General features: G+C 44.3%; 1 long non-coding RNA gene across 2 annotated transcripts; it reads right to left on the reverse strand.

Annotated features, from left to right (window-relative positions):
• Positions 1-558: 558 nt before the first annotated feature.
• On the reverse strand, positions 559-22,760 carry LOC140733100 (uncharacterized). Of its 2 annotated transcripts, none has more exons than XR_012100220.1 (3): positions 22,637-22,760; positions 12,802-12,945; positions 559-741 (listed from the first exon to the last, which is right to left on the reverse strand). It is a non-coding gene; the product is annotated as an uncharacterized lncRNA (long non-coding RNA). The 2 variants fall into 2 exon arrangements; XR_012100221.1 differs by lacking the exons at positions 559-741; positions 12,802-12,945 and adding exons at positions 19,470-20,825; positions 21,444-21,589.

A 22,760-nucleotide genomic window follows, 5' to 3' on the forward strand; every position in this document is an offset into this window, starting at 1 on the left:
ACAAATGACACCATTTAAAAACTGTTAGCTTTAAGCATGGTGTAGTGTTTAATCGACAACCAGATGTCTACGCAACTGGCGCTAGTTAAAAACTGTTTGGCAAGTCCCCTGCCCCAATTAAGCAGCATAGTGTCCCAAATAAACAACAAGAATCCCAGCTATTTTCTCATTTTGTTTTTGTTCTTTAAGAGTTGACCCAAAATTAATGGCTGCCCCTATTAACTGATGGCACAATTTACTGGAATCCACTGTATCTAATCAACCAATCATGTGGCAGCAACTCAATGCATCAAAGCATGCAGTCATGGTCAAGAGGTTCAGACCAAACATCAGAATGGACAAGAAAGGTGATCTAAATGACTTTGACTGTGGAATGATTGCTGGTGCCAGATGGGGTGGTTTGAGTATCTCAGAAACTGCTGATCTCCTCGGATTTAATGTACAACAGTGTCTCAAGTTTACAGAAAACAGTGTAAAAAAAAACATCTAGTGAGTGTGATGCACCATCAATAACTCTCTGAGACGTGAGGCGAGATATCGGCTTTTATTGACTGGAAGAAAGAACAAGCAGCAATTGACCACCATGCTACATCCTGGAGACTGAGAGGCAGGGCTCAGGCCTCAATCGCCTAAATACCAGGGTCTGTGGGAGGAGCCACGGTCAGTGGGAGGAGCCACAGGAGCAGTCAGCGGGGGGGCGTGTCCAGACAGGTATATGTAGTTCACCACAGAGTGGCAGTTCTGTGAATGAAAACACCTGGTTAATGAGAAAGGTCAGAGGATAATGGCCAAACCGGTTCAAATTGACAGGAAGGCAACAGTAATTCAAGTTACTGTGGCGACCCAATTACTAGCACACTCGAACCGGCTGACAATTAGCCAGCGTGCAGGCACAAAGGCTAGGTCCGGGACAAAGGGAGAAAGCCTGAGGGGGTGTCAGTACGTGCCTCTCGAAGCATCCGCGCGGGGGAGGGCGGATGGAGAGAGGCTTTAAAGCAAGGCTATGAAGTTGGAATAAACTTTATCTTTGACTGCAGTTTACCGACTCCATGTCGTTATTTTAGCGCTGCGTGCAGCACACCGCTACAATTGGTGACCCCGACGGTCCAAACGTTTTTGGACTGGAGATGAACGATGCCGCATCTGTTCATGCGGTTTCCTTGAAACTGCCAAGCTTCTGGATGCTACAACCTCACCTATGGTTCCAGCAAGCAGAAGCCCAATTCCACGTTCGGCAGATAACCTCAGAGGACACCCGTTACTACTACATGGTGAGCTCCCTCGACCAGGACACAGCGGCCCAGGTCGCGGAGTTCGTACAGTCTCCCCGGCGGACGGCAAGTACACGGAATTCAAAGCCCTGCTCATAGGGACTTTCGGGCTCTCCCGCCGCGAGCGAGCTGCCCGTTTACTGCACCTGGATGGCTTGGGAGACAGACCTCCATCAGCTTTAATGAATGAGATGTTGTCTCTGGCCGACGGACACACACCCTGCCTCATGTTTGAGCAGGCATTCCTGGAGCAGCTGCCCGAGGACATACGCCTGCTGCTGTCCGACGCGGATTTCAGCGACCCCCGGAAGGTGGCATCCCTGAATTTACAACACATCGAATCTTGAAGTGGATGGTCTACGGCAGCAGAAGACCATGTACATATCCATGGCCTCCTCTACTGTCAAGATGAAGCCACACTCAGGTTGGAGGAACAACACCCGATATTCCGTCTGGGTAGTCTCCAACCTGATGGCATGAATATTGATTTCTCTAACTTCTGTTAATGCCCCTCCTCCCCTTCTTACCCCATCCCTTATTTATTTATCTATCTATCTATTTATTTATTATTCCCCCCCTCTTTTTTTCTTCTCTCTCCCTTTTTTGCTCTTTCTGCTCCTCTCACAATCACTTGCCTGTTCTCCATCTCCCTCTGGTGCTCCCCTCCCCCTTTCTTTTTCCCTAGGCCTCCCATCCCATGATCCTTTCCCTTCTCCAGCTGTGTATCCCTTTTGCCAATCAACTTTTCCAGCTCTTGGCTTCATCCCTCCCCCTCCTGTCTTCTCCTATCATTTTGGATCTCCCCCTCCCCCTCCCACTTTCATATCTCTTACTATCTTTTCTTTCAGTTAGTCCTGACGAAGGGTCTCGGCCCGAAATGTTGACTGTACTTCTTCCTATAGATGCTGCTTGGCCTGCTGTGTTCCAGCAGCATTTTGTGTGTGTTGCTTGAATTTCCAGCATCTGCAGATTTCCTCGTGTTTACATACACTCAATGGTCACTTTATTAGGTACAGGAGGTGACTCCTGCAAAATGACCACTGAGAGTATTTAATTTCTAACTTCTGCTCCGTATTCATACAAGGTCATCAACTGGAAACGTTAGCTCTAAGCCTGACCTGATGAGCACTTCCAACATTTTGTATTTTATTTCAGATTTCCAGCATCTAGAAGGTTTGTTTTCTAGCTTTTCATTTCATGTTATTTCTAAGTTCTTTAAATTCAACAATTGTCATTTTCACCTGAAAGAAAAGAGAGTTTAATGTCTGAACTGGAGAAGAGGCTGCAGAGAAAGCATATCATCTCACATGTCTTTACTCAAAGAAAATCATAGAGTTATAGAGTGCTACAGTACAGAAAAAGGCCCTTTGAACCACAAGTCTGTCTCAAACTGTGTGGTGAACTACATATACCGGTCGGGACACCCCCCCCCCCCCCCCCACTGACTGCTCCTGTGGCTCCTTCCGCTGACCGTGGCTCCTCCAACAGACCCCGGTATAAAGGTGATTGGGGCCTGAGACCTGCCCTCAGTCTCCAGGATGTAGCATGGTGGTCAATTGCTGCTTGTTCTTTCTTCCAGTCAATAAAAGCCTATATCTCGCCTCATGTCTCAGAGAGTTATTGATGGTGCATCAAACTGCCAGTTCTATCAACCCACACCTGGACCATAGCCCATTCTCCTACTCTATCGAATTCTTTCTGTAGCCTCTCTACTTCCTTAATACTACCTGCCCCTCCACCTACTTCCCTGTCATCTGCAGACTTTGCAACAAAGGCATCAATTCCATCGTCCAAATCATTGACATATAGATTAAAAAGAGTTGGTCCCCACACAAACCCTTGTGGAACACCACTAATCACCAGTAGCCAGCCAGGAAAGGCTCTCTTTCCTCCTGCCAATCAGCCACTGCTTTATCCATACTAGAACCTTTCCTGTAATACCAAGGGCTCTTAACTTGTTAAACAGTCCCATGTGGGCCACCTTGTCAAAGGTCTTCTGAAAATCCAAGTACACAACATCAACCGACTCTTCTTTGTCTATCCTACTTGTCATTTCTTCAAAGAATTCTACCAGATTTGTCAGGCAAGATTTTCCCTTAAGGAAACCATGCTGACTGTGACCTATTTTGTCATGTGCTTCCAAGTACCCTGAGACCTCATCCTTAATAATAGACTCCAACATCTTCCCAACCACTGAGGTCAGACAAAGTGACCTGTAGTTTCTGCCTCTCTCCCTTCTTGAAGAGTGGAGTGACATTTGCAATTTTCCAATCTTCCAGAACCATTCCAGAATCTAGTGATTCTTGAAAGGTCATTACTAATGTTTGCACAATCATACAGAACTCTGGGGTGTAAGCCATCTGGTCCATGTGATTTATCTACCTTCAAACTTTGCAGTTCCTCAAGAACCTTCTCCCTAGTAATGGTAAATTTACACACTTCATTACCCCAACACATGGAACTTCCACCATATTGCTAGTGTCTTCCACAGTGAAGACTGATGCAAAATACTTATTTAATTTATCTGCAATTTCCTTGGCCCCCATTACTACCTCTCCAGTATTGTATTCCAGTGGTCCAATATCCACTCTTGCCTCTCTTTTACACTTTATGTATCTGAAGAAACTTTTGGTATCTTCTTTAATGTTACTGGCTAGCTTCCATTTTGTATTCTATCTTTACCTTCTTAATGACTTTTTAGTTGCATTCCGTTGGTATTTGAAAATATCCCAATCCTCTAACTTTCCATTAATTTTTACTTTATTATATGCCCTCTCTTTGGCTTTTACATAGGCTTTGATTTCTCTTGTTAGCCATGATTGTGTTATCTTGCCTTTAAAATACTTCTTCCTCTTTATGATGTATATATCCTGTACCTTCCGAATTGCTTCCAGAAATTCCAGCTGTTGCTGCTCTGCCGTCATCACTGCCTGTGTCCCGTTCCAATCAATTCTAGCCAGCTCCTCTCTCAAGCTTCTGTAATTCCCTTCACTCCACTGGGATACTGATACATCTGACTTTAGATTCTCCATCTCAAAATTCAGGGTGAACTCGACCATATTACGATCACTTTCTCCTTAGGGTTCTTTGTCCCTAAGCTCTCTAATCAATTCCGGTTCACGGCATGACACCCAACACACAGAATAGCTGTTGCCCTCGTGGGCTCAACCATGAGGTGCTCTAAAAAGCCATCTTGTAGGTATTCTAGAAACTCCACCCCACCCTACCTTGGGATTCGGCACCAACCTTACTTTCCCAATCTACCTGCGTATTAAAATCCCCCATGACATTGTCCTTTCCGCAAGCATTTTCTATCTCCCGTTGCAATTTGTAGACCACGTCCTTACTACTGTTTGTGGGTCAGTATGTAACCTCTTTTTAATAATTTGATTTCACTTTTTATCAACAGAGCATCACCAGCCTTTCTGGCTACCTGCCTGTCCTTTCGATACAATGTGTATCCTTGGACATTAAGCTCCCTGCTATAATCTTCTTTCAGCCATGATTCAGTGAAGACTACAACATCATACATGCCAATTCGTAACAGTGCTGCAAGTTCATCTACTTTAGTCCGTATACTACATGCATACAAATATAACACCTTCAGTTCTACGTTTGCCCGTTGTCCGATTTTAATGTTGCGACTCATCCAGTTGACTGTAATTTTGCCTTATCATCAGCCTCTCTTTGCTAGGAGGCTCACTGCAAATTTTTGTAAACCAACTACCTCATGTTCAGCACTATCACTTCAGTTCCCATTTATATACCAAATTAGCATAAACCTGTCTGAACAACCTGCCTGGAAGGATATTGGACCCCTTTGGGTTCAGATGTAACCTGCCCCGTTTGTACAGGTTGTACATTCCCCAGAACAGATCCTAATGATCCATAAATCTGACCCTCTGCCCCCTGAACCAGTTCCACACATTCACCTAGCAAATTATCCTACTCTTACCCTCACTATCACGATCCACATTACTACCCTGGAGCTCCTGTTTCCTTACATTCTACCTAGCTCCCTAAAATCTCTCTCCAGGCCCTCCTCACCTTGCCTACCTATGTAATTGGTGCCAATATGTACCAAGACTTCTGGCTGCTCACCCTTACCCATGAGAATGCCATGGACCCAATTCGAGACATCCCTGATCCTGACATCAAGGAGGCAACATATCATCTGGATGGCTCTATCGCACCTACAGAACCTCGTCTTCGTTCCTCTGACCAAGGAATCTCCTATCAACACTGCAGTCCTCTTCACCTCTCTGCTCTTCTGAGCCACAGCTCCGGACTCAGTGCCAGAGGCCCAGTCACTGTGACTCCCCCCGATAGGTCGTCCTCTTCAACAGTTTCTAAAGCTGTTTAATTATTATTGAGGGGAATGGCCAGCGGTGTACAGCACTGGATGTGCATTTCCCCTCGTCTCCTGACAGTCATCCAGTTACCTGTCTCCTGCAATCTAGGAGTGACTACCTCCCTGCAGCTCCTGTCTATTGCCTCCTCATTCTCCCATATAAGTCGAAGGTCATCGAGCTGCAGCTTTAATTCCTTAATATGTTCTCTCAGGAAGTACAACGTTGCACCTGGTACAGGTGCGTTTATCTAGAAGACTGGATCTCTCTCAGACTTTCCACATCTACACAGAGTACAAAACATTGCCCCGCGGCCATTCTCTCTGAACTACTATGCCCTAACAGATGAGGAATGAACAAATAAGAACAGAGAGAGAGAGTAACTTACAAAATACTTTACCTTGCCCAAGCCTGATGAGCCAAAGCCACTCTAAAGACTGGAACACTCAAAAGAACAGCCTCTCTGCTTGCACCTGCATTGCTTGTATTTCTTGTATCTAGGTACATATTGGCACCGATTACATATGTAATATTCATTACCTAATGAACCGCTCTTGCTGATTGGTCGCTCCTCAACTCAGAGAAACTGCTGCAAAGTTCTGCCATTAATATCTTGATCGCCGTCCTGATTCAAAGGCAGCTCTTTTTACGCAGCCCTGACGTTGATTGTCCAACTCAGAGCAAACTGCTGCAAAGCTCTGCTTTTTAAATCTCAATCGCCTTCCTGATTAGAAGGTATCTCGTCTTACGCAGACCTGACAATTGATTGTCCAACAACTCAGTCCAATGACACAATTTGTGGATCATTGGGATGTCTTCTAGGGAAGGTATGACCTGTACGAAAAGGCCAGATTGCACATGAACTTGAGGGAGACCAAGACTCTGTGGGCAGATTTGCTAGAGCTGTTGTGAAGGCTTTAAACTAGCTTGGCAGGAGGATGCAAGCCAGAGTAATATGTCAGAAGATGGAGCAGTTGGTATTTTGGGCATGAAGAGAGACTGTAACAAATCTATTACAGATTGTCAGGTATAATGTTGTGACCATCACTGAATCATGGCTGAAGATTGGTTGTAGTTGGGAGCTGAATGTCCAAGGCTACATGTTGTATTGGAGGGATGGGAAGGTAAGCAGAGGGGATGGCGTGGCTTTTGCTTGTAAAGAATGGCATCAAATCAGTAGAAAGATGTAACAGAACTGGAAGATGTTGAATCCTTGTGAGTTGAGTTAAGAAACTGCAAGGGTAAAAGGACCCTGATGGCAGTTATATACAGGCCTCCTAGCAGAAGCTGGGAGGTGGGCCACAGATTAAAACAGGAAATAGAAAAGGTGTGTCAAAAGGCCAATGTTATGATAGTCATGGAAGATTTCAATGTGCAGGTCGATTGGGAAAATCAAGTTGGAAATGGATCTCAAGAGAGTAAGTTTGTTGAATGCCTACAAAAAGGCTTTTTAGAGCAGTTTGTCATTGAGCCTACTAGAGGATTAGCTATACTGGATTGGGTGTTATGTAATGAACCGGAGGTGATTAGGGAGTTTAAGGTAAAAGAATCCTCAGGAGGCAGTGATCACAATATGATTGAGTTCAATTTGTAATTTTATTAGGAGGAAGTAAAGTCTAACATAGCAATATTTCAGTGGAGTAAAGGAAATTACAGTGGTATGAGAGAGGAGCTGGCCAAAATAAACTGGAAGGAGCTGCTAGCAGGGATAACAAGGGGGCAGCAATGGCGTAAGCTTCTGAGAAAAATGAGGAAAGTGCCAGATAGATGTATTCCAAAAGTGAATAAATACTTAAATAGCAAAATAGTACAACCATGGCTGACAAGGGAATTCAAAACTACAGTAAAACCAATAGAGAAGGCATATAACAAAGGAAAAATTAGTGAGAGGACAGAGGATTGAAAGCTTTTAAAACCCTACAGAGAGCAACCAAAAGAATCATTAAGAGGGAAAAGATAAAATATGAAAGCAAGCGAGAAAACAATATCAAAGTGGATAGTAAAAACTTTTTCAAGTATGTAAAAAATAAAAGAGAAATAGGAGTGGATATAGGGCCAATAGAAAATTAGGCCAGGGAAATAATAATGGGGGCTAAGGAGATGGCAGATGAACTAAATGAGTATTTTGCATCACTCTTCACCTTGGAAGACACTAGCAGGGTGCCAAATGTTGACGGGAAGGATGTTTCCCATGATGGGGGAGTCTAGGACAAGAGGGCACAGCATCAGGAAAGAGGGGCGACTTTTTAAAACAGGGATGCAGAGGAATTTCTTTAGCCAGAGGATGGTGACCTTGTGGAATTTATTACCACAGGCTGCTGCGGAGGCCCGGTCTTTGGGTTTACTTAAGGAAGAGCTTGATAGATTCTTGACTGGACATGGCATCAAAGGTTATAGGAAGAAGGCCGGGGAGTGGGGCTGAGGAGGAGTAAAAAAGACCTGCCGTGACTGAATGGCAGAACACACTCGAAGGGCCAAGTGGCCTGATTCTGCTCCTATATCTTATGGTCTTATGGTCACATAAGCAGCTGGTGGGACAAAATTGTAGTCAATGGGATGGTTGAAGTGTTTCTATTTTAATGCAAGGTGTATCAGAAACAAGTGTAATAAACTTAGAGCATCAGTCAGTATATGGAACTACAATGTACTCTACATTACAGAGACTTAGCTGTCGCAAGGGCAGGAATGGCTGCTGGATGTTCCAGGGCATAGATGTTTCAAAAGGGATAGGGGGAATTAAAAGAGGTGGGGGAGTAGAATTGCTGATCAGAGGTAGTGGCACAGTGCAGAAAGGGAGAATATCTTGGAGGGATTGTCTACTAAGTCAGTATGGGTGGAAGTCAGAAACAGGCAAGTAGAATCACTCTACTGTGAGTATTCTATAGACTTTTTGAAAGCAACAGAAACACTGAAGATCAGATCGGATGGCAGATTGTGCAAAACTGTGCAGTTTTGGGTTCCTTATTCTAGAAAGGATATACTGACATTGGAGAAGATCCAGAGGAGATTCACGAGAATGATTTCAGGAATGAAAGGGTTACTGTATGTGGAACGTCTGGCAGCTCTTGGGCTGTATTCCCTGGAGTTCAGGAGAATGAGGGGGGATCTCATAGAAACATTCCAAATGTTAAAGGGCCTGAACAGATTAGATATGGCAAAGTTATTTCCCATGGTAGGGGATTCTAGGACAAGAGGGCACAACTTCAGGCTTGAAGGACAACCTTTTAGAATTGAGATGCAGAGAAATTACTTTAGTCAGAAGGTGGTAAATCTGTGGAATTTGTTGCCACGAGCAGCTTTGGAGGCCAAGTTATTTGGTGTATTTAAGGCAGAGATAGATAGGTTCTTGATTAGCCACAGCATCAAAGGGTATGGAGTGAAAGCATGGGAGTGGGGATGACTGGAAGAATTAGATCAGCCCATGATTGAATGGTGTAGCAGATTCGATGGGCTGAATGGCCTACTTCTGCTCCTATATCTTATGGTCTTATGATCTTAAAATAACAGGGTTGGTGTCATGGGGGACTTCAACTTCCCTAATCTAGATAGGCATCTTCATAGTGCAAAAGGTTTAGCTGGAGGAGAATTTGTTAGGTGTGTCAGGGAGCATCCCTGACACATTATGAAGATGAACCAACAGACAGATAGATCATATTGGATCTGGTACTAAGCAATGACCCAGGTCAGTTGTTAGAATTCTCAGTGGGTAAGCATTTTGGAGAGAGTGTCCATAACTCCCTGACCTCTGCCATAACCTTGGAGAGGCATAGGAGCAGATGGTATGGGAATGTATTTAATTAGGAGAGTGGGGACATGGGATCAGGTGTATGCAGGGAAGCGCACAACAGGAATGTGAAAGTGCACAACAGGATAGTTTGGTCTATTGAGGCAGAGAAAGGATACTAGGGGGAAGGGACCATGGCTAACAAGAGATGAGGAACATCTAGTCAAAAGGAAGAAAGAAGCATACTTAAGGTTTAAGTAGCAAGGATCAGACAGGGCTCTAGATAGTTACAAGGTCACTAGAAAGGAGCTGAAGAATGGACTTAGGAGAGGTAGAAGGGGACAAGGGAAGTCCTTGGTGAGTAGGATTAAGGAAAACCCCAAGGTGTTCTATGTGAATGTATGTGAAGAACAGGAGAATGACTAGAGTGAGAGTAATACCGATCAGGGATAGCAGAGGGAACATGGGCCTCGAACAGGTGGAGGGAGGGGAGGTCCTTAATGAATACTTGGCTTTAGAATTCACCAGTGAGAGGGACTTCAACATTTGTAATGACTGCAAAGAACAGGAACATTCAACGTTAAGAAAGAGGATATGCTGGAAGTTTTCAAAAACATTAGGATAAATAAATCACTGGGACCAAATGGGATATACTCCAGGTTACCAAGGGAAACAAGGGAAGAGATTGCTGTGCCTTTGGTGGTGATCTTTACATCCTCACTGGCCATAAAGCAGTGCCAGATGAGTGGAAGGCAGCGATTGGTATCCTTCAATAAAGGGATTAGGGATATCGCTGGGAATTATGGACCAGTGAGTTCTTGTTTCAGTGGTGGAGAAATTATTAGAGAAGATTCTTAGATTCAGGATTTATGAGAATTTGGAGAAGTATAGTCATTTTAGCAATAATCAGCAAGCTTTTGTGAGGGGCAGGTCACGCCTCACAAGCCTGATTGAATTCTTTAAGGATGTCACAAAGCACATTGATGAAAGTAGAGCAATGGATGTGATGTATATAGATTTTAGAAAGGCATTTGATAAGGTTCCCCATGGTTGGCTGATTCAGAAAGTCATGAGGGATATGGGATCCAGGGCAACTTGACAATGTGGATTCAGAATTGGATTGCCCAAAGAAGGCAGAGGATGGTTGTAGGTGGAGTATATTCTTCCTGGAGGTTGGTGACTATTGATGTTCCACACAGATCTTTTCTGAGACCCCTGCTCTTTGTGAGAATGAGTAAGTGGAAGGGTGGATTAGTAAGTTTGCAGATGACACATTGGTTGGCGGAGTTGTGGACCGTGTAGAAGGTTATTGTAGGTTATAATAGGACATTGACAGGATACAGAGCTGAGCTGAGTTGAGGCAGATGGAGCTCAACTCTGAAAAGTGTGAAGTGATTCACTTTGGCAGGTCAGACTGGAAGGCAGAATACAGGGTTAATGGCAGGTGTCTTCGCAGTGTGGAAAAACAAAGGGATCTCGGGGTCCACATCCATAGATCACTCAAAGCTGATGTGCAGGTTAATAGGGTTGTTAAGAAGGTGTGTGGTATGTTGCCATTAGTTGTGGGATTGGGTTTATGAGCTGCAATGTAATGTTCATCTTCATCGTCATCAGGTGCCATGCCCAGTTTGAGCTTTGACTGCCATGGCCCACACACTCCTGTTTCAGGTCAAGTGGATCAATTCATTGGTATTCATTTCCAGTTCTCTGGCTGCTGTCTCCATCATCATTTGTCTTTTCCTTCCTCTTGCTTTCTTCCCTTCAATCTTTCCCATAATTACCGTGCATTCTAACTCCTCTTTCCTAATCACATGTCCAATGAAGTTACGTTGCCTTTTCATGAGCTCATACATTATTTCTCTGTTTGTGCTTGCTCTGTTCATGACATCCTCGTTAGATATTCGTTTCGTCCATGATATTCTTTGCATCCTCCTCAAAAACCACATCTCTGCTGCTTCAATTCGTTTCCTCATGTTACTAGATATTGTCCAACATTCTGAGCCATATAACATTACTGGATAAACGTAACATTTCAGTGCTCTGGGGCGGGTTGTCATGCCTAGTTTAGTGTTGGTCAGTATACTCTTCATTCTCGTAAAGGTGTCTTTTGCCGTCCCTATTCTTCTTTTGTCCATGTTGCACCTGCCATCTGATGTCACCCAGCTTCCTAAGTAACAAAAGTTCTGTACTTGTTTTATGTCTTCCCCGTTTATTCTCAGCCTGCAGATAGGATTCTCCTTCTTTTTGGATATCACTGTACATTCTGTCTTTTTGTAATTGATAGATAGACCCATTTTTGCACTTTCCTCAACAACTATATCAATTAAATTTTGTAGTTCTTCCTCCGTACTTGCAATTAACACAGTGTCATCCGCATATCTGAAATTATTGATGTTTTCACCGCCAACTTTGAATCCCAAGATGTCTCTTATTTTTTGTAATATTGTTTCATTGTACACATTAAACAAATCAGGGGAGAAAACACACTCTTGTCTAATGCCTCTCTCGATTTTCATAAACTGACTCACTTCTCCACCTATTCTTACAGCGGCAGTTTGTTCCCAGTACAGATTTCTGATTAGGCAGAGGTCTTTGGAATCTAGATCTAGAGTTTCCTGCAATATTTCAAACAACTTCTTGTGCTTCACTTTATCAAATGCTTTTGTGTAGTCGATAAAACAAACAAACAAATCTTTTTGCTCTTGAATAGCTCATTCTGATAGTAATGTTACAGCTCTATAAAACTCTGGCTAGACCACACTGGGAATATTGTGTTCAGTTCTGGTTGTCTCATTATGGGAAGGATGTAGAAGCTTTAGAGAGGGTGCTGAGCAGGTTGACCAGGACACTGCCTGGATTAGAGAGCATGCCTAATGAGAACAGGTTGTGCGAGCTAGAGTTTTACACTTTGGAATGAAGGAGGACGAGAGGTGATGTGATAGAGGTGTACAAGATGATAAGAGGCCTAGATTGAGTGAGATAGCCAGAGATTGTTTTTCTGAGGGCAGAAATGGCTAGTATGAGGAAACATATTTTGAAGGTGATTGGAGGAAAGCATAGGGGGAATGAGAGGGGAATATGATTAGTGTGTGCATGGAACACCCTACCAGGGATGGTGGTAGAGGCGGATACACTGCCAATTCAGGAACTCTGAGATAATAGACAAACCCTAGGTACTGAGTTCAATTGGCAGTTTTCCCACCACTTCTCCCTCTGAATTCCATGTGGCACTGTCACTGCTGTGCGGAGATACCTACAGGACCTGCCTCTGTCTCTTTTTCTGCAACGGTTCCATGCCTCACTCTCGGCCACCTGATACGTGCCTCTTCAACACATCATCCTCTACCAGATCCACCCCTTCAATGGCTGTTTTTTCCCTCCTTCCTTGTGTCCAGGAGGGATCAGGTGATCACCTGCCTCCAGACTATGACCCCTGCCATCTCCAACTCAGACCGACCTTGGCCTCCTGCAAGCTGCGAATCCAGCTGCCTCCATCTCCAGTTCCAGCTGCTTCAAGTCCATGGATACCACTGTCTCGGTCTCTGATTTCCTCCAGGCCAAGATCTTACTCATCGCTGCTGGGTCCATTGGCTGCGCTTTGCTGTGTATTTAATGTTTCAGTAATATTTGAGTGATCTTGTGAGTTATATATAACCTCCTTTAAATAATACATTATGGGTTAAATGTATAAATAAATGAATTGTGTACGTCATCACTCTACCACGGGATACACATGTGCCGCACTTAAAGTAAACACAAAGTTTGGCCTACATTTCAAACTCCCATATCTTCCTTTAACTCAGCTTAATATTTTGAAATTTAAAACATACCTTTCTTCTTCCACCATTACTCCACACCAAGCCCAGATTTCTCAGGGTCTTTCCCCATTTTACCCTTCATTTTCCTGAGACCTCACCTTCCTCCCACCCAAAACCTTTCCCTTTCTCTGATCCCTCCAACCCAGTATCCTCCCCGACCCAAGCTCTAACCCCTGCTGTATCTTCACTGTCCCCTCCAAACTTCCCCTCTCTGAGGCAGAACATTTTGTCCTCAGTGAGGGACCTTATCTCTGACCTCCTGCACCCGCATCTCAGTGCTGCTGCACTCTTCCTCCATTGCCTCCGTCACCGAAGCTATGGCTTTGACAAGGATCCCCCACTCCCTCCCCCCACCAATGACTCCTTGTCACTCCTTCAACCGTACTCCTCTTCCTGGACACCCCGCTTTGGTCTTCTGCCTGCTCTGGATCTTTCCATCTCTAACTGCCAACAAGATAACAACCATTTCAAGTTCAGCACTCCTCTCTCACATTTGAACCTTACCCTCTCTGAATTCATTGACTTTCACTCTCTCCACACCAATCCTAACTTCATCATCAAACCTGCAGAAAAGGGAGATACTGTGGTAGATAGATAGATAAATACTCCATTGATCCCAAAGGAATTTCAATGTTACAATAACATTACAGCTGCACAGATATACAAATATTAGAAGAGAAGTAGAAAGAATAAAAAGTAAGTTACCTCTAACAGTCTAAAAGGAGGTCATCACTTCCCCAGCTATAGGTTGACTCATTATAAAGGCCGAGGGTAAGAATGACCTCATATAGGGCTCTTTGGAGTAGTGCAGTTGTCTTGGTCTATTACTAAAAGTGCTCCTCTGTTCAGCCAAAATGGCATGCAGAGGGTGAGAAACATTGTCCAGATTTGCCAGGATTTCCCATAGGGTCCTTTGTTCTACCACAGCCTCCAGTGTGTCTAGTTTGACCCCTATAACAGAGCCAGCCATTTAAATCAGGTTATTGAGCCTGCTGGCATTACCTGTCCTATTTCAACACCTTGGTTCAATCCCTTCCTAACTACATCCATGAAAGTTCGCAGGCTCTTGCTCACTTAAATCACTTTAAGTTTACATAATCCTGATCACTATGGATGTCTAGTCCCTGTACACTTCTATACCCCATCAGGAAAGCCCTAAAGCTCTTCACATTTTTTCTGGACAACAGACCTAACAAGTACTCTTGCACCACTCCCCTCCTCTATCTGGCAGAACTGCTCCTCATCTCAACAATTTCTCTTCTTTTTGGCTCCTCTCCACTGTTACGGATATGCCGCAACTCTGAGGGGCCAAAGGGTACAAAGTCGCCCCCTCCTTTGTGAGAATCGCAAGATCGCTATTAATTCGGGTCTGGGACCCAGGAAATGAGAGAGAGACACGGAGAATCCACAAGGTTTGGAATGTGTCCTGGCCTCAGCGAAACAAAGCCACTGATAACGGCCATTGTCTCTTGGAGACGGAATTATGTATTGAGTACTGTACTATTCATTGAAGCCCCTCAGGGGATGACCAGAGTGGGCTGGTTGAGGGATTGCATCATCCCAACCCGATTGACATCTGAGACCCCGTGAGTAAGGATAAAAGAGGGTCTGGGGAACAACCCCTTTAGACGCACCAGGAGAAATGCTGGAAATCCAGTGACAGCGTTTTATAGCGACGGCCGGTGAGGGCTTGTGTGTGCGTCCTCCCTTGCCTGGGTGGCGGGCTCTTCACGGAACGGTCTAGCTAAAGGAGAGGCCACACTTGAACGGCCACGAAACGAGACACCTGATGGATCAAAATCATAAAGGAAAGCTGGCAAGTTTCTTTTCTCCTTCCCTCTCTCTCTCTCTCTCTCCAACAATCTCACCAGCGATCGACAAACGGCTGAAGCCTGTGTGAACTGAAACGAACTTTATATTTCCATCGGACAATTCATTATCCCCTAGACAATGATAGAGCTTATTTCTTATTGATTATTATTATACCCGCACTTTTAGATTTAGTATTGACGACGTATATTATCTGTATATTTGCATTGATATTATTTTTGTGTATTTTTACTAATAAACACTGTTAAAAATAGTATCATCAGACTTCAACGGACGTCTCCATCTTTGCTGGTAAGTGACCCAGTTATGGGGTTCGTAACAACTTGGGGCCTCTTCTCGAGATTTGATACCAAATTGGAGGGCCAGTGAATCGGGCTTTTAAGTCCAAACGTGGGTCTGGTTGCACGGATAACCAGATGGGAAACCAGCAAAGATGGACGTTGACGAATTTATAGAAAACCCAACTCTGGAGGCGCTAGAGGCTGCCACAAAGTCGGACTTGATAAATATTGCGAAAGGACTAAACCTCGCAGAGGTGAGGTTGTCAATGAAAAAGCGGAAGGTGCGGAGGGCCATAACTCAGTATTATATTGTGAAGAATGTGTTTTCGGCTGAGGTATTGGAAAATATCCCTGAAAAGGTACCAGCTAGTGGGACGGCTCAGTTAGAGTTGGAGAAATTAAGGTTGGAACATGAAATTAAGTTAAAGCAGCTGGAAGCAGCCAAAAAGGAAAAAGAAAGAGCTGAAAAGGAAAAAGAGCAGGAAAGAGCTGAGAAGCAGAGGGAGCATGAAATTCAGTTAAAACAACTGGAAGCAGCTGAAAAGGAGAAGGAAAGGGCCGAAAAAGAGAAGGAGAGAGCCGAGAAGGAGAGGGAGTATGAGGAGAAAGAGAAACAGAGGCAACATGACTTGGACATGGAGAAGTTAAGGCAAGAGCGAAGAACTCAAGGGCCAGACCGAGAGGAGCGGTTTAATGTTAGTCGGGAGTTTAGGTTAGTACCTCCGTTCGAGGAGACGGATGTTGATAATTATTTCTTGCATTTTGAAAAGGTGGCAGTGAGTCAGAAGTGGCCAAAAGATCAGTGGGTGGCGTTGTTACAAAGTGTGTTAAAAGGGAAGGCACAACGGGCATATGCGGCGTTGTCCATGGAGGAGGAGGAGTCTGAGAATTATAAGAAAGTAAAGGAGGCCATTCTTCGGACCTACGAATTGGTACCTGAAGCGTATAGACAAAAGTTCAGAAATTTAAAGAAAGGGTGGAATCAGACGTATGCAGAGTTTGCCTATGAGAAGGGGGTGCTCTTGGATCGTTGGTGTGCAGCAGAAATGGTGGAAGAAGATTTTTGGCGTCTCAAGGAGTTAATTCTGATTGAGGAATTTCAAGGTTGTGTTTCGGATGATATCTGGATGTATTTGAATGAGAAGCCGAATAAGTCCATCTCCGAATTTGCTAGGTTCGCAGATGAATATGCCCTAACCCACAAGACAAAGTTTTCCTTGAATAAAAGTTACCAGAGAGACCGTGGGAATGGTAGAGAAAGCCCGCCGGCTGAGGCAGAGATTCAGCCGGGAGCTAGCGGTAAAATTAAGGAGGAGGAAAGGCAAGACGGCAGGAGAGGTCCTGGCTTGACCTGTTTTAATTGTGGAAAGGTGGGTCATATTGCATCTAAGTGCCTTGCTCCGAGGAAGGAGACAGGAAAATGGAAAGCAGCAGTCCCTACAGGATGTGCTGTGGTGATCAGTAAATCGACAAGAAAGCCCCAGGTAGACAGAGTATGAGAGGGGCCTGAGAAATGTACTTCAGAAGGAACTTTGTCTGTGAAGGAGGGAGACCCTCCAGTTCCAGTGCAGATCTGGAGAGACACGGGAGCTGAACTGTCATTGATTCACAGTACGGTACTAGGTTTTGGTCACAAGACTGGAGAGGTAGCTTTGAGAGGCATAGGAAAAGGGACAGAAGCGGTGCCCTTGCAAAGGATCATTATAAATTGTGAGCTGGTATCTGGACCAGTTGAAATAGGGGTGCGATCAGAATTCCCGAGAACTGACGTAGACCTCCTTCTGGGTAACGATTTAGCTGGTGGTGACGTTTGGTCGGCCATGGAGCTGCCGAGCCAGGCTGTAAGTGTTGAGGTCCCGCCCCTAGATTCCAAGATCTATCCCGCATGCGCGACCACTCGCAGCATGTCGAGAAAGGCAGCTGAGAACGAGACCAGTTTTAATCCGGCCAGTATCGATTTGGCCGAGACATTTTTACCGACCCTGTACCAAGAGGAGTTAGAGGGTGGTAAAACGGAGAATAGGAAAGTGAAAGAGAGTAAGGGAGGGGAGGTAGTCCTGCCCTTAGCCAGGAGGAAATTTATAGAGGCACGGAGTAAAGATGAGAAACAGATAAGGCTGTTAAAAGGTCCAGGGTTGGACATGGATGATCTGTCTGGTTTGGCAGAACTGTTTGAAGAAGTTGAAAATTCTAAAGGTGTTCCCGATAATGAAATGAGGGCAGTCCTAGATGAAAAGGATGCCATTACCTTGAAGAAGTCTGCTGGGTTGGCAGATGAGGTTGTTTCAGCCCGCGGGGTTGAGTTGACTCCAGAAGGGAGTTGCCCAGAGAGTAACTGGGAGGATCAGGGGAATTTAGAATTTGAAAAGGGTACGGGTATTGAAAGCCTGGAAGAGGCAAATGTCCCATTTGAGTGTGTTCTAGATGTGGATGCACGTGGTACTGAACCTAGTAATGGGACTCAGAAAAAGTCTGAGGTATTTGATTCAGTTGAAAAGGAATGCAGTCCTTGTGGGTCAGATGGACTTGGTTCAGTGAAGAAAGGGTTAACCTTGGTACTAGTGGGAAGTGAGAATTCCTAGTCATTTGTGTTCGAAGGTGTGTTAAAAGTTAGTGAGGAGATAAAAGGTGGTGAGGTGAATATTATTATTGAAGAGAGAGGGAAAAATGTAGTTCCTAAATTGAATGAAGAAAATTTAAAGTCTGGATTGATGTCAGAAGCAGCAACCAGGCTACAGAGACAATGGCTTGGTAACATGGTGCCTGTGAATCAATTACAGGTTGATTTGGAATGTAAAGGTGCCCCACACGCTATTGTTATTCGAGAGTGTGCTGTGAAGAGGCAGAATTTGAAATGCTGTTTGGGCAAAGAGAGATCGCTTGCAGAGTTTAAACGGAAAACTAATAGCATGAAGGGTCCTGAAGATAAAACTAACAACTTGCTTAAAATTAAAGAATTGTGTGGAAATTCGGGAAATGGTCTAAGTTTGGAACACATTGTTGATAAAATAACTCCCATGAAAGGAGCATGCAAAAGCCTATTCCATACTAGTATACAAGTTAACCACGTGGGAGTTAACTGGAAAAGGGGCGAGGGTTGACGGGATGCCACTTTTAATAACAGGATCCGGTTTTAAGGGATTTCGACAAAGCATGTAACTAATAAAGACAACCCCCATGGAAGATTGACTGTTAAGTTTGAAAGTAAAATAAAGATTAGCATTTGCATGAACATTTGTAATATACACGTAAGCGAAGATCACAACTCTTTAGTTTTTGTTTGCTGAAGGAAAGGAATAAAAAAATAAGTGGTTATTAAATTGGAGTCTGATGCTACAAGAATTTATTAAGGTACAAGATGTTAAGATATTAAAGGAAGTGACAATGTAATCGCTAACTGTTTAGATGCTGAATTGAATGTATAACTGTATTACACTGTAGTGAAAAAAAACTCTATTGTATTGTGTTAGATTCTGAAATCCTGTAAGACTCTGTATTAATTCATTTTTAGATAGATAGATAGATAGATAGATACTTTATTCATCCCCATGGGGAAATTCAACTTTTTTCCAATGTCCCATACACTTGTTGTAGCAAAACTAATTACATACAATACTTAACTCAGTAAAAAAAATATGATATGCATCTAAATCACCATCTCAAAAAGCATTAATAATAGCTTTAAAAAGTTCTTAAGTCCTGGCGGTAGAATTGTAAAGCCTAATGGCATTGGGGAGTATTGACCTCTTCATCCTGTCTGAGGAGCATTGCATCGATAGTAACCTGTCGCTGAAACTGCTTCTCTGTCTCTGGATGGTGCTATGTAGAGGATGTTCAGAGTTATCCATAATTGACTGTAGCCTACTCAGCGCCCTTCGCTCAGCTACCGATGTTAAACTCTCCAGTACTTTGCCCACGACAGAGCCCGCCTTCCTTACCAGCTTATTAAGACGTGAGGCGTCCCTCTTCTTAATGCTTCCTCCCCAACACGCCACCACAAAGAAGAGGGCGCTCTCCACAACTGACCTATAGAACATCTTCAGCATCTCACTACAGACATTGAATGACGCCAACCTTCTTAGGAAGTACATTCGACTCTGTGCCTTCCTGCACAAGGCATCTGTGTTGGCAGTCCAGTCTAGCTTCTCGTCTAACTGTACTCCCAGATACTTGTAGGTCTTAACCTGCTCCACACATTCTCCATTAATGATCACTGGCTCCATATGAGGCCTAGATCTCCTAAAGTCCACCACCATCTCCTTGGTCTTGGTGATATTGAGACGCAGGTAGTTTTTACTGGTGGTAAAAATCTTAGAAGGAAGGGGGTGTTACGAATATGCTGCAACTCTGAGGGGCCGAAGGGTACAAAGTCGCCCCCTCCTTTGTGAGAATCGCAAGATCGCTATTAATTCGGGTCTGGGACCCAGGAAGTGAGAGAGAGACGTCCAGAATATACAAGGTTTGGAATGTGTCCTGGCCTCAGCGAAACAAAGCCACTGATAACAGCCATTGTCTCTTGGAGACGGAATTATGTATTGAGTACTGTACTATTCATTGAAGCCCCTCAGGGGACGACCAGAGTGGGCTGGTTGAGGGATTGCATCATCCCAACCTGATTGACATCTGAGACCCCGTGAGTAAGGATAAAAGAGGGTCTGGGGAACAACCCCTTTAGACGCACCAGGAGAAATGCTGGAAATCCAGTGACAGCGTTTAATAGCAACGGCCGGTGAGGGCTTGTGTGCATCCTCCCTTGCCTGGGTGGCGGGCTCTTCACGGAACGGTCTAGCTAAAGGAGAGGCCACACTTGAACGGCCATGAAACGAGACACCTGACGGATCAAAATCATAAAGGAAAGCTGGCAAGTTTCTTTTCTCCTTCCCTCTCTCTCTCTCTCTCTCTCCAACAATCTCACCAGCGATCGACAAACGGCTGAAGCCTGTGTGAACTGAAACGAACTTTATATTTCCATCGGACAATTCATTATCCCCTAGACAATGATAGAGCTTATTTCTTATTGATTATTATTATACCCGCACTTTTAGATTTAGTATTGACGACGTATATTATCTGTATATTTGCATTGATATTATTTTTGTGTATTTTTACTAATAAATACTGTTAAAAATAGTATCATCAGACTTCAACGGACGTCTCCATCTTTGCTGGTAAGTGACCCAGTTACAGGGTTCGTAACACCACTTACTCTAAACCCAAGGTGTAGCAATGGATACCCACATGGGTCCTAGCTATGCCTGCCCTTTTATCCAAGTTCCAACCTACACTGGGAATGCTCACAAACTCTTTCTCCGATACATTGATGGCTGATTAGTGCTGCTTCCTGCCCTCATACAGAGCTCATTAATTTCATCAACTTTGCCTGCAACATCCACCTTGCCTTCAGATTGACTTGGTCCATCTCTATCACCTCTGTCTCCTTTTTCGTTCTCTCTGTCTCCATCTCTGGAGACAGACTATCCAACCATATCGTGCTTTTTCAAGATTTCCAACATCTGCAGATTTCCTCTTTTCATTTTCTCGTCCATTCTTGCCTGTTGAAAAATTTCAACTTTTATTAACCTACTGACACTTGCTTATACCTCTTCCCACCATGACACTTATAAGAACGCTCTTCCCTTTTCTCAGTTCCTCCATCCCCATCGCATCTGTTCTCAGAATGAGGGTTTCCATTCTAGAATATGTGAAATATTCTCCTTCTTCAAAGAACTGGGGTTCCTTTCAACCACCGTTGATTCTGCCCTCACCCACATCATCTCCATTTCCCATACATCTGTACTCACCACATTCTCCTGCTCCTGTAACAAGAATAGGGTTTCCCTTGTCTTTACCTACCACCCCATGGATCTCCGTATCCAGCAGGTCGTTCTCCATTGCTTCCGCCTGACACTATGGGATCCCACCACTAAGCACATCCTTTCCTCAGCCCCACTCTCCACTTTCCAAAGGGAAGACTATTTCCAACTCCGCCGCCCACCCTCTCCTCCCACTGCTCTCCCTCCTGGCGCTTATCCCTGCAAGTAGGACAAGTGCTGCAGCTGCCTCTACACCTTCTGTCTCACCCACATTCAGGGCCCAAAACTGTCCATCCAGGTGAAGAACCTGTTGGGATCATCTACTGTATCCCGTGGTCCTAGTGCGGCTTCCTCTACCTTGGTGAATCACAACGTAGACCTGGGGACCACTCCACTGAGCCCTTTCACTTTGTCCACCAGAAAAGGCAGGATTTCCCAGTAGCTACCCACTTCAGCTGGACTTCCCATTTCCATTCTGACATTTCGGTCCACAGTATTCTGTCCTGCAACAATGAGACCACACTCAGGATGGAGGAGCAACACCTCATAACCCTTCTGGGCAGCCTCCAAAATGAAGTCATGAACATTCATTGCATGAAATTCTCCACCCTCCCCCTTCCCTATTTTTCCATTCCCCATTACCCTTTCTCCTCTCCTCACCTGCTCATCATCTCCTCCTGGCACCCCTTCACCTTGCTTTTCTTCCACAGTCCACTGTTCTTTCCTATCGGATTCCTTCTTCATCAGGTTGTTGCCTCTTCCACCTATCATCCGTCCTCTCCCACCCACCCACCTACCCCTCACATGGTTTCACCCATCACCTGATAGCTTGTAACCCTCCCCCCCAACCCACCTACATACTCTGGATTCTTCCCCCTTCCTTTCCAGTGCTGTTGAAGGCTCTTGGCCCAAAATGTTGACCGTTTATTCCCCTCCGTAGTTGCTTCCTGACTTGCTGAATTCATCCAGCCCTTTGTGTGTGTTGCTCAAGATTTCCAGCATTTGCAGAACCTCTTCCATTTATAATGTAGGTAATGTCAACACTTCAGTTGGAACTTCTGCTGATATTTCCTCCTCCTAAACACTGTAAAGTTTTTGGGACTTCAAACATTCAGTAAACTTATAATACGAACCCCTTCTTATCAATCATCTATAGACAGTCACGGACACTTATATCACAGAAGGAGGCCATTCAGCCCACAATGTCCATGACTGGCCCCAAAAAAAGTTGTATGCAGCTCAGTAAAGTCCAGCTTTTCAAGTGCTCCTCAAGATATTGTTAAATATGATGAGAGTTTCTGTCTCTACTAACCTTTCTGTCAGTGAGCTCCAGAATATACTGAGGAATCTTAAGGAAAAAGTAAATTCTCAGCTCCCATTGAATCGCTTTACCAATTATTTAAAAATCTATGTCACCTACATTTGACCTCTCAGCAAAAGGAGTTTGGCACTTCCTATTCACCTTGCTCAGGCCCCTCATAATTTTGTGTAGCTCGCTGAAATCTTCCTGTCTGTTCTGCTCCAAAGAGACCCAATCTGCTCAGTCCTACCTTGTAACTGTTAATTGCCACCTCAGCAATATCCTCATGAAGTTCTTCCACACCTTTCTAGTGCTGTCACACTTCTTTCAGTAATGCGGTGACCAGTCCCTTTTGGTGTCCTAAATAATAAACA

Source organism: Hemitrygon akajei, chromosome 9, assembly GCF_048418815.1.
Source record: "Hemitrygon akajei chromosome 9, sHemAka1.3, whole genome shotgun sequence".
Taxonomy (NCBI): Eukaryota; Metazoa; Chordata; class Chondrichthyes; order Myliobatiformes; family Dasyatidae; genus Hemitrygon; species Hemitrygon akajei.